The 12,494-nt window shown below is 42.0% G+C and overlaps 1 long non-coding RNA gene across 1 annotated transcript in view; it reads right to left on the bottom strand.

The window, feature by feature from the left end:
- Nucleotides 1–8,927, bottom strand: part of LOC137320528 (uncharacterized) — a 39,361-nt gene extending 30,434 nt beyond the window's left edge. Inside the window, exons 1-2 of the long non-coding RNA XR_010962571.1 lie at nt 8,900–8,927; nt 1,099–1,136 (exon numbers count right to left, since the gene is read on the bottom strand). This is a non-coding gene — a long non-coding RNA (uncharacterized lncRNA). The remainder of the gene's footprint in view (nt 1–1,098; nt 1,137–8,899) is intronic.
- Nucleotides 8,928–12,494: the final 3,567 nt, after the last annotated feature.

Below are 12,494 nucleotides of genomic sequence, written 5' to 3'. Positions count from 1 at the left end.
GCCAACCAATCTTTTTGTGATGGACTGTCAGGTTCTACCATGTGCTGTGGGTGAGATGTTACAAAGACATCAGGAAAGACAGAAATGAATGTTGTGGAAAGATCTTTCAGGCCTTCCTTTTAAATAACAAAATTCTATATTATGATAAGCACTTCATCACCCATCAACATCACCCATTATCTAAGATTGCAAAGGATTCTGGCTTGTCTTCCAAGGAAACTGAACCATACCTAAAAATTCACTAATAAAGGAGTAATTTTCCTTAAAGGGACAATTGCTTCATAATAAAGTGTTTTTTCTTCTTTTAGGGAGGGAGAAGCATGAGAACAGCCATGCATCATTCTTGTGCCAATCTCAGCACTCCTATTAAAACTGAGTATGTCAGAAATATGGATTGTCCCAACTGTCAGTGCAAAAATATACCTGGCAAAATTAAATAAAACTGTTTCCTCTATTCAACAGTAGAAATCAAAAATAATATTTGTCTGGGAGTGACCTCCGGAGTCAATGCAGCTCTCTTTAAAAAAAAATGACATTATTTTTGGGCATAATAATACTTGTCACGCTAGGTTATAAAGTCATGGAATTTGCCTTGGGGTATTATGCCATGATAATTCACTAGCGTTTTTAATTATTTGAGTCCCTGAATGAGAACACTGCCAGAATATCCATTATTTATATTTATTTATCTGAGTTTAGGCAATCTTAACCCCGTTTGTAGTGACCATGGCCCTCACCACAGATTGCCCCTAATTTGGCCCTAATTGGTAATTTCACTCAGCAAATGGTAAACTGTCATACTGGTGCTGTCGGGGGTGCTTTTCTGAGGTTGGGACTGAGGCACACTGTTGGGGCAGAGTCCAACCAGCTTTACTCTGCATCTAGCCATAATGGACCCGATTTTCAAAGGAAATTGTGGGTGCGTTGAGGTGGGGGGGCTGTGAAAATCAGGAAAATCCTGAGCGGGCGAGGAAGCCGGCTCCAACCCGCTGACTTCCGGGTTTCCCACAGACGCGCCTGTGCGCGCGGGCTTCCCGAATGCGGAAGTCCTGCCGGCAATTAAAGCCGGAGGGATGATAGTTAAAGAACCAAATGTACCTCATTTGGGTGGCTTTCCCACGGTTTCCATTTCACGCCTGGTGGAAAAATAAACAAAATAAATTAAATAAAAAAACATTGCACAAAGTTAAAAAACAAAATAAACCTACCTTTCTACCCTGCTCCGATGTCCCCCTCTCTGATGTCCCCCTCTCCCCCTGATGTCTCCCTCTTCGATGACCCTCTCAGCTCCTGATGTCTCCCTCTCCGATCTCCCCTTTCCCCCCCAATCTTCCCCCCTCCCCCCCTGATCTTCAGCGCCCTCCACTCTCTACCAGCGCTGGATGACGTCTCTCTCTCTCTCTCTCTCTTTCTCTCCTCCCAGCAGCCCCCCACCCCAGCGTTGCAGCTCCTGTAATTGATGGTGATTAAAGTTGTTTCCGGGTATTGGGCTCAGCAGCCTGTCAATCAGACTGGCTGCCGGGCGCGAAACCCGGAAACAACTTTAATCACCCTCAATTACATCGAGATCGCGTCGGATAGGTAATTTTTTAAAATTCAGGTTTGCCACGCACACCTTCACCCCCACCCCCACCACAGCCAACCCGCCACCATTTCAAAATTGAGCCCAATATGTCTGATCTTCCCATGCTCGATTGAGTGCCTGAAATGGAAAGTGTCCCATTATCCAGCACTTGCACCCCTCACCAAAAATCATAGGAAAGAATTTTTTAAAAATATGATGGAAAAAAGTTGAAGTGAATTACTCTTGCCATTTTTCATGTGAATGGAGTGAGAAGGATGTAGTTGCCCAGCAGTGGTTGACCCCATTTCAAAGGCTGTCTGTGCACAAAGACAGATGTGATGGGCTGACACGTCATTCCAACTGATCTGGAGAGGAGTGGGACGAGTTGGATCTGAGATACTCTAGAGCAATGCTAAAAAAAAATTACATATTTAAAAAATAAATAATATACAGAAAATGCTGGCAAACCAGAGCAGATCCATCAGTATCTATAAAAAAATAGACAAGTTAAGATTTTGCCTTTGGACATGTTTGGGTCCTCACCTGAAATGTTCATCTATCATTCCACTTTTCAGATGCTGATGGACCTACTGTGTATTCCTGGCACGTCTGTTTTTATTTCAGATTTCCAGCATCTACTTTTTCTTTTTATAAATAAATAATATAACCTGATTTTATTAAAACTACCGCTGCTTTAACTTGTATATAATTTCTTGCGGTTTTCAGTTTCTCTTTACTACTTCTGACTGTGAGTATGGTTCTAAACGTGTCCGCACTTGCTCATGTGTAGCTTATTTGAGTAGCACCATGCTAGCTTTTTCACACAATGCAGCTTGGGAAGGATATTAAATGAAAGTAGATAGAAACCCTGCACTCAGCTCATTTCTGTCAATCTCCTCTGCGTTCAGCCTCCTGGGATTAGTTCTGAGCAAGAGAAAACTGAACACATATACGCTGCAAACTGAGAAAGAGAATAAATAAAGAGTTTTAAGCCCCTGGTTATAGCCTAATCTTAACATTAACACATTAAAAAGGCAAGCCTTGATCCTGAAAACCTACAGTGTAATATTTAGCAGACTCATGTACAATATACAAGTTGTTATATAGTCATTTCACTGGTTCTAAAAATTGCAGAAGAATTTCAGTGGTCAAATAATTAAAATCCCTATTGGGATTCTGATTAACCTCCTCTTGATTTATAGATTATTTAGGAGACTTTTTTCTCTTTAATATTAATTGCAAATAAAATGTAAACCTTGCAATTACAAATTATGAGCAGATTGCAAATATAGTTAGTATTACTTGCTGCTGCTCTCCTTAGAGGCTTCAAGTAGTTTTTGTAAAGTATGCCACGAGGTCCACTCACTCGCCTTTTTATCTTAGAGATTTATTAGTGCCAGTGATCAGGTCTTTCTTTCCTTGACCCAGTATCTGAAGGAGTTGACAGCACACGTGTTGGTTGCTGACCTGGGAAGCTTCACTGCATAAATCAGCTGCCATATTGCTTGTGATGGAAGTCAGGATCCAGCTGTTGTTGTACCTAACCCAGCAAGACTTGAGGGGAGCAGGCGAGGGGAGCAGTTAGGACACCTGATGATAAGAAAACATTATGCTTGACAAAAATATGGATTGGCCCCCTTACACAGGAGGTTGAAAAGGAGATGGCTGGGGGTTCAGTGGTGGGGAGGCCTGGACACCTCCTCCATTAACGGTTGCCAGCTCTGTTTGGACGTATTCCTGGATGTGTCATCATTTAACCTCCTACCTCCAACTGCACCGCCCAGTCAAACAGCCATTTTCCCCATCTCCAATATTCTTATAGCTGATAAACAAAAGCGTTCAACGCAAATAAGAAAAGCGAACATTTTTTTTAATGCCCTATGATTTTCCCCTGGGTTGTTCACAGCAGTGTCCTGGAGATTAATCTTTAATTCCTGGAGACTCCAGGACAATCCTGGAGGGCTGGTGACCCTACCTCCCCAATGGCTAGCAGGTGGTTTATTTTCTGGCTGCATTGGGTCAGCAGGCACCGGAGATGTGCCTGTAATGGCAAGTGCCCTCTTCCGACCCCATGCAAATGAAGGGTCTTCCTGCTGACTTCACAAACTGTGGGGGGGAACGGGGGGGTAGCACTGGAGAGCTGAGATAGCCGCGATCCCGGTGTAATCACTGGGATCAGGGCTCACAGATTTCTGGGGCCCTTATTTAATAGTAATAAAGTTTTATGCAGAGAGACATTATAAATGCTGTCTGAATAACCCATGCGTATCCACTCTGCGGTGATGTCACAATGTGCTGACTTTGTTTTCTGTAGCAGAATTGTCACAAGTTCTGTAACCACTTCCAAGAGAAGCTGTGCCAAACTCCCAAAGTGCAGATCAGGTTATAATGAGGAGGTCTTATGGGATGTGATTTATTTTTGCACTCAAGAAGCTGACTGTTAGTCATTTTGATGGTTGTTCATTATCCAGCCAGTCTCATTTGATTGCAAGTAGAAGTCATAATATACTGCTGGTCCTGGCATTTCAGACTGCACTTACAATGTATTTCTTTAATCCAGATTTTATCAATATTTAAATGGCAATTTGTCTGAACTACTGAATATCTGCACTGCTAAGATTCATGGCCCTGAATTCCTGTGGAGGTTGTCCCAATCTCCCACTATAACTTTTGCACGAGATTGGGAGAACTCCCACAGAAATTCAGGGCCCATGTAGTGTTTAAGGGTATTGTTCATATGGGCAAAATATAACATTTATAAGGTTACTTTTCAATAGAACATGCAACCAAAGTGTATACATCAACACATTGGCAAAAACAAAGGCGTAACATGATGATCTGTAATTGTGATGATCATACCTAATGACGATGGGAGATGGCTGATGTAGAAATGAAGTTATTCAATATAATCTACGATAATACTTAAATAACATTTGTTACGGACCCTGATGGTAGAACTTGTTGGTGTACTGACATGTGCAGTGTGGAGTGCTGGGAATGTGGGTTTACATCCGATATTCTGCAAAATGATAAAGTGCTGGTATATGCTTGGGGAATTAGGTGGATTTGAGGTGCTTTCCCAGGGGAAAAGGAGAAAATAATAATTTAAAAACAATGGAGGGTAAGTCAGCCATGCAGATCTTGTGTACATCCCAGCAGCTAGCTCTAGCGCAGCACTGTAAAGGGCCGGGGAGAGAACCAACTGACCATTCTCTTGTTTGGGAATGAGACAGGGGCCTACAGGGAGGTGGGGGAAAGAACAAAATTAGAGGTGTGGGAGAGAAACAACAAATATATAAATAGAGTCATCAGTATGAACATATATCAAGCATTTCTATGGTCGGTTTTCTGCAGGAGTTCTCCCGATCGGGCACTGTAACTTCGGCGGAAATGCAGCGGAAACCCAGCAAAAGCAACATAAACAGCAAAGTTGTGGCCGACGTGCGGGTGAGTCCTCCCCCCCAGGAAATTCACCCCCCATGTTTGATAGAATCTTACTTTCTCAAAGCATTAAAAAAAAATTTACTTAAGTCTACAAAGTGCCCAAGTAATCCAATGTTTTAAACGCAGCATTGGAGTTATATCTGGGGCTACACAGTCGTCTCTCTCTGAAGAGACACGAGAGAAGAAAGTTCAGTTTATATCCATTTCCCAGTAGCCATTTGCATGCAGGGCTTTGGTGCTGTGGACATCTCTCTCCTAAGAATGATATGGATAGAAGGAGTGCACGGTTCTCCCATGTGCAGCAAATATCAGAAAATCGGGCAGCTCAGAGCACACACCTGTAAAGGAACCTGCCCAATTTTTCTTCCATTTAAATTGATATTCGCTGTGCTCAGGTGATCCAGTGCACCTGGGCCCAGCCTCAAAAAAAATCTCCCCTAGAGAGTGTGTGAAATGGAGTCATCACACTGAAATAGTAGTTAGTGCTTTTCTAAGACTAGGATGCCATGTCGAGACTAGAGTACTAAAAATTTCACTTAAATATTTTGAGTTCAAATTTATTTAAATTTACGTAATTTTAGCTGCTCAACACTAGGCACTGTTTGACATTGTTTATCTGTGAATTGGTTTGTGGTGGTAATAGGTAATTAATTGGCTTTAAAACAAAAACATGTGATGAGCTTATCTCTGACTGGCAGTTTTTCCTGTGACAGTTGGAAAAGTCTCCATCCACAGGTCCAGGATTTGGAGACATCTTTCCACTCTTCCAAGGCTTTGTACGTGCCCGACTGATCTTGGAGTGCCCATTGGTTCACTTGAAGCATTCCTCGACCGGTGGGCACCGCAAGACATTGCCATGTTTTATCAATAATGAAAACCAGATTATATTTTAATTCTATGCACGCATTTTTAATTTGGCTAGGCCAATTGTATTAGTGGTGTTCTCCTTGAAAAAGGGGGGCACTTATTAGTGATTGTTTGTCCGGGTGGCATTGGGATCATGCCTGGTGACACTATATCGGCCCAGACAGAAAAGATTCCTGTGGCAGTTGGACTATTGTGCAATTTAAGACAGTATAAATTTGAGCTGAGTAGCGAGAGCTCAATCTTAAACTGCAAACAACCAGTGGAGTATGGAACTCAGCCTTAGGGGGAGTTCAGCCTCGTGGGAGTGTTGGGCACGATTTTTTTCCCCTAGAATTAATAATTGGGTGAAGTGAGTAAGTGAAGTATGATTCTTGTGAGAGTTTGATGCTGGTGGGAGTTCAGGCTAACACTACCTACATTTTTAAGTTAGACACAGAGGAAACCCTTTTTACCCAGCGAATGGCTAGGATCTGGAATGCACTGCCCGAGGGAGTGGTGGAGGCAGATTCAATCATGGCCTTCAAAAGGGAACTGAATAAGTACTTGAAAGGAAAAAATTTGCAGGGCTACGGGGAAAGGGCGGGGTTGTGGGACTAACTGGATTGCTCTTGCATAGAGCCGGCGTGGACTCAAAGGGCCAAATGGCCCCTTCCGTGCTGTAACCTTTCTATGATTTTATGATTCTATGTGTGTGCAGTGTAATGTGTGAGTCTTCGTGGGTCTTTAGTTTATCCAGGGGCAACACCTTTGCAATGTCAAAAAATAACAGAGATAGAAGTATGTTTGAGGTTTTGCAGAGAGAGCATATGATAGTTAGGGCTAACAAAACTAAACAAAATCATGAGAAATATAGAAAGTGCAGTAGGTAGCTGAAAATGGAGATTAGAAGGGTTAGAAGGGAATATGAAAAAAGGCTAACAGATACAGTAATATAAAAGGAAATAGTAAGGGATATTATATTAGCACATAAAAAGTAAAAGAAAAGAAAAAGAGAGGACAGGACCACTGACGAATGAAGGAGAGAGTCTAATTGTGGAGGATGAAGGGATGGCAGAGACATTAAATAAATATTTTGCATCGATTTTTACAAATGATGGTGGAAGTGAGAACAAATATGTACTAGAGGAAGATATGGAATCATTGATACAGCTAACTATAAAAAAGGAATTAGATCTCAAAAAATTAGCAGAACTCAAGGTGGATTAGTCACTGTCCCTAAAGTCAGACTGAAGATAGCAGAGGCTCTGGGCACAATTTTTCAATCCTCCTTAACTATGCACATTGTGCTATGGTTCGATGGCTCAGAAAGCACTTTACTGCATGCAAAGAAATATAAATTTGAGTTAAATGAATTTTTAACATTTCTTTGTTTAGCAATTTTCTATTCTTTCTCCTTTAGAAGTTTACAGCACACAAGAAGGCCATTTGGCCCTTTGTGTCTGTGCCGGCTCTTTGCTAGAGCAATCTAAAATTATTCCTCCTGTGCTGCTCTCTCTCATTACCCTGTATTTTCCTCTGCTTCAAATGTTTACCCATTTTTCCATTAAGGATGCAATAATCTCTGCCTCAACCATTGTCTGAGGCAAAGCATTCCAAGCTCCAACAATTCTCTTGCATAAATACGTTTCTCCTAACTTCTCTCCTCACTCGCTTAGTGATCATTTTAAATTGATGATCCCTTTTCACTGACTCCTCATCCTCTCGTGGCGATGTTAACTCGTTGTTGGAGTACAATTCTACAGGTGCCACTCGCCCACTTGTCCAAGTAGCTATTATTCATGTGTGAGCCTTAACAGTAGTGGTGGTAGGCTACTCATGCAAACAGAGCAACAGAGCAGAGCCCAATTTTGCCCTCACCTGGTGTATTTTCCAGCAGGCCTTACTGAGTAGCAGAAACTATTGGCTACTTTTCCCTTCCCTAATCTAAAGCCAACTGAAGCACCCTTACTGCAACTTGGCTTTGATCAGCACAGATGAGCATTCACAACTGGAATCTTTTGGTCTGCATGTCTCAGTTAGACACGGTCTTTACCAACCAAGCCACAAAAGGATGTTGTGATCATATTTGAAGTTGAATGTCCACCTTATATCAGGCTTATTGCAGCACTGAATATTGCCTTATGTCTTAGAAATACGCATGTTTTTGAGTTTTGACGTCAGAGGTCTGGACGTGAACCTAATACAACCACCATCCGAGACTATTAAAGAACATGGAAACATATCCAGGGACTGGACAAATACAACTACTAACTTGCCAGTTATCATGTGAAGCTTTAGTCTGATCAGGAATATAATTCACTTCTTTTTCAAACTCTAACGTTTAATGCTATGACAGACCTCTGATACATGGGGGTAAATTTTAATCCCATGAATGGGTGGGTTGGAGGCTGGTGGGAAGATAAAAATCGTAAAAAAGTAAAACCCGACCCCAACTCTCCTCTAACCCGTCCACTTCTGGTTTTAATGGAGGCAGGTCGGGGGTGGGGGGGGGGGGGTGCGGGTGACCAATAAAATCTTTTAAGGAGACTGAAGGACTCCATTTTAATAGGTTTTTTATTTTTAACTCCTGGGGGCTCGGACTCCTGGGACTTCTGCTTCATACAACGTGAGAGGTGACGAGAAGGACTGGATCATGAGATAAGTGCATTTATTGCACTACTTGTGGGCCAGGAGGAGCAGGAGTATTTCCTCCAGGCCCAACAAGCCTACCTGCCACAATTCCACACACATGATCGGCCGACTCCCCCCCTCATTCCCGACCCCCCTCCCCACGATCTATGACCCTCCCCACGATCTCTGTCCCTCCACCATGATCTCCGAACAACCCCCACAATCACCAATCGCCCGACGATCTCCAACCCCCCCACAATCTCTGACCCCTCCCATGATGTCCGACCTCCCCATAACTGAGCCCCTGATGACTGACCCCCCCACTGATGATTCCCCACCCCCCATGACTGCCTGCCCCGATGATCCCCGACGCTGACTGACCCCCCACCCCCGCAACCCCGATCTAAGACTTACCTACTGGCATCCACTCCGTGGCTGTTCTCCTGTCCAACTGACAGCCAGCCTGTCAATCTGGCTGGCTGATCGGCGGGAAACCTACAGAAAAAAATTGAAAAACGTCCTTACGTCAAAATTGTAAAGACTTCTGGAAAACCCATACTTCCGGGTTTCCTGTCAGGAAATCCCCCCCATCCCCCTGCCCTCTTACCGACTCCCCATTAAAATTCATCCCGTGGTGTTTTATGGAAAATGGCTTTACATACCCAAAGAAGGACATTTTTTTTCATTCTTGGGATGTGAGTGTCGCTGACAAGACTAGCATTTATTACCATCCCTCGTTGACCTGCTTAGGTGGTGGGAACCACAGCAGGTTCCTTGCAGTGGTTTGATGCAACTGAGTGCCTTGCTAGGCCACTTCAGAGGACAGTCAAGAGTCAACCATGTTGTTGTGGAGCTGGAGTCACATATAGGCCAGACCGAGTAAGTGCAGCAGGTTTCCTTCTCTAAAGGATATAAGTGAACCAGTTATGACAATATGATACCTTCACGGTCACTTTTTTTTAACTGATACCCAGCTTTTTTATTTCCAGATTTTTTTTACTGAATTCAAATTCTCAAACTGCCATTTGAACTGGGATTTAAACTTACATTCTCTGGATTATTAGTCCAGTAACATAACCACTAAGCTAATGTGCCTTCTATTTTCTGCTCAATAGTCATTAGTCCTTTGATGTTTATTGTGGCTGCTTTTCTTTTTGTTGTGACAAGGATAATGTAGCAGACAGTGATGTAAATAGGCTGTGATAGCTACATATATCTCTCTTCTCCAGCTTATCCTGTTCCAATGGACACCTCTAATTAGGAAAATTGAGTGGGATTGTGCATGGGATCTGTGTCTGTTGACCAGATGTTCTTATTCTTCCTCAGGAACAAGATAACTCCAGTATGAATATAGGCTGGAACATGTGCAAGTTTGCTTTGATCTGCTCACTTTGGAGCCAAGGAATTTCCAGGTGGGATTTTTTTTCTCAGGTGAGTAAGTTCCCTATTAATGCCATGCTCCCTTATGCCACCACCAATACGGAAATGGCAAACTTCCACAGGACTTAAAATGAAAGCTGCCTTTCAGACCCAAACTTCAAAATACAGACTGGAAACCAGTTATTTGTGAGGCACAGCCTAAGTTGTTTGCCCTGTAAATTAGTCAAGATAAGAAACTTTTCCCTAGATGCAAATCAAATTATACATGGTCAAAGTATTAATAGATATGTGAGATCTGGATGCGGTGAGAACAGCTGCTTGTCAAGTCATTCAATGCACAGTGGGTTACACAGTGTCTTTGAACTTGATTGAGGGTCAATTCCTTATTCAGAAGCCTTGGGTCCGGAAGATATACTGGAGACTTCTCCCAATATCTTCAGTTCAGTTCTGAATGGATCATTTGAAGCCCATGGGTTGACATAGGAATCACATCACCCACAAATGTCACTGAATCAGGAAGTCTACAACAGTCTGTTTCATCCAATACCCTCGCAGATTATCAGACTGCTTAAGAAATATGTCCAAGAAAGGGTATTTTAATCCCTTTCCAGACTGATTCTATCTTAATTGTTTTTAAGTATTCTTACTGTGTCTTACTGTTACTGTGCATTCTTACTTGTAAATAAATCTATTAATTTTAGCCTAAAATTGATTGTCGGACAATATGATATTAGGTACTAGAAATCATAGCTCTTCTCTGTGCTGCCTCCATGGCTTGGATTCTTTCTTGGTCTTGGCTGTCAAAACTGAACATTATACTCAAGGTTCAGTCTGACCAGAGCGCTGTAGTTTTAATGTGACATCTTCCAACTCTACCCATCCAGCAAAATAATTCAGCATTCTATTCAGTTTGTTTATTGCTGCTCCACAATGATTTGACATGTTAAGTGCTGAATCTACAATCACCCCCGTAGTCCAAGGCTGCTTCTTCTGTCTCAACTGCCCTCCTAAATTAGAAAATATTTTACATCCAAAATATAGTCTTCCTGCAGATGATTTCATTCATTTTATACAAGGAAATGATGTGGATAGTTCAACTCACTACCACATGGATTATTACACAAATTGGGGTTGTGGCTTACTATTGGATTCTGTGTTTTAATGTAGATTACCCTAAAAGTGGTCACAAATCCCACCAGCACCACTAAACTAAATGAAATGACTGCCACATTCTCAAAATATCTGTCTCATCCCCACTGTAGCCTCCATTGATACTGACCTGTATTCAGACCTGTCAATCAGTCTGTTTTGTACTGGTGATAGTATGAACCCAACAGAGCTGGGTCAAGGGTAAAGTAACAGACATTGAATGAGTCAGTTCCTAAAGGTACGTAATAAAACAATTCTAAATTAATGCTCCTTAAAATTTTATGGATGACAAAAATTCCCCACATGTTTTATTGGGTTTGTATTAATCCTGGTTGAGGGTACATTACTTTGTACTACACAGTGACTAACAATTCTTCTATATTTCCTCTAGAGGCCAGTAGAGAGCTAAGAACGTGACAGTCTGCAGGCTTGTTGCAATGAATGAATGCTTAAAGCATTTCCAGACTCCCAGAATTGAATGGCAATGCATATTTTACTGCTTGCAGTGTGTTTCCTGGTACTGCTATTTTCTTTTCAAGACATCCTTTGGTCTTGTAGGTCTGGCTGGTTGAACGGACTTAGCTTATTTAGTTAGCAGATAATAGAGCATAAAGGGTGACTACAGAACACTTAAATTCCATTAAACATTATGCAACTGCCTGTGTCTGTTTGCATAACAGCTTCTGTTCCCCTTAATCCAAGCACAGATCTAGTTTGGACAGTGCTCAGGTGGGTGTATTCCATAAAGAGAATGAAGTCACTGGGCCACACACACACACAGCTATTTCTTTGCTTGATTGATGTCATTTTCTTAAAACCAAACTGGTAATGAATGACAGGCTAAAACTTTTTAAGTACAACAATTTGTTTCTTCTTTGATTTTCTGAAGCATTAGCAGAGGCAGCTTTTTTTTTTACACGGAGGTACCTCAGTGGGAACTGCACAAGTTGTAGAAATGTGGATTACGGTAAGGTTTAGAGGTGAAAACTAATAAGGAAGTCAAGCCAAGCTAAGCTAAGCTCACTGAAATATGCACTGAACAGAAAATTGAACACTGCATTTTGCTTTTCGCAATCTGGTATGCTGAATGTGACAAGTGGCTTTTGATCACTTGCCCAAAATAAAATGGCAAAAATTCACAGAGTAGTACACAACTATGCACCTCACTTTTGATGCAATAAATCTGGAGGACGGCCATTTTCAGAATGTTGCGTCACACAATCAATCACTCTTCTGAAAATGTTAACCTGCAAATGTAGAACCTAATTTTTTGCGGCACATGATTAAAATAAGACTCTTTAAAGCACTTCCCCCTCCTCTCTATAAGATTCTGTCCAGTGCTGGGAAATGGATCTGTGATTGTTAACCTACCTCCTGTACCTCGCTCAAGTGGCCCTACTTCAGTTGTATGCCTGGACAGTTAGTGTCAGCAGGCTATTTGATCATAGGGCACCAGAGCTCAGCCTCATGATCATGACCT

This window comes from Heptranchias perlo, chromosome 4, assembly GCF_035084215.1.
Source record: "Heptranchias perlo isolate sHepPer1 chromosome 4, sHepPer1.hap1, whole genome shotgun sequence".
NCBI lineage: Eukaryota > Metazoa > Chordata > Chondrichthyes > Hexanchiformes > Hexanchidae > Heptranchias > Heptranchias perlo.
The sequence above is the reverse complement of the archived record's forward strand: the minus strand, read 5'-3'. Positions and strand labels throughout refer to the sequence as shown.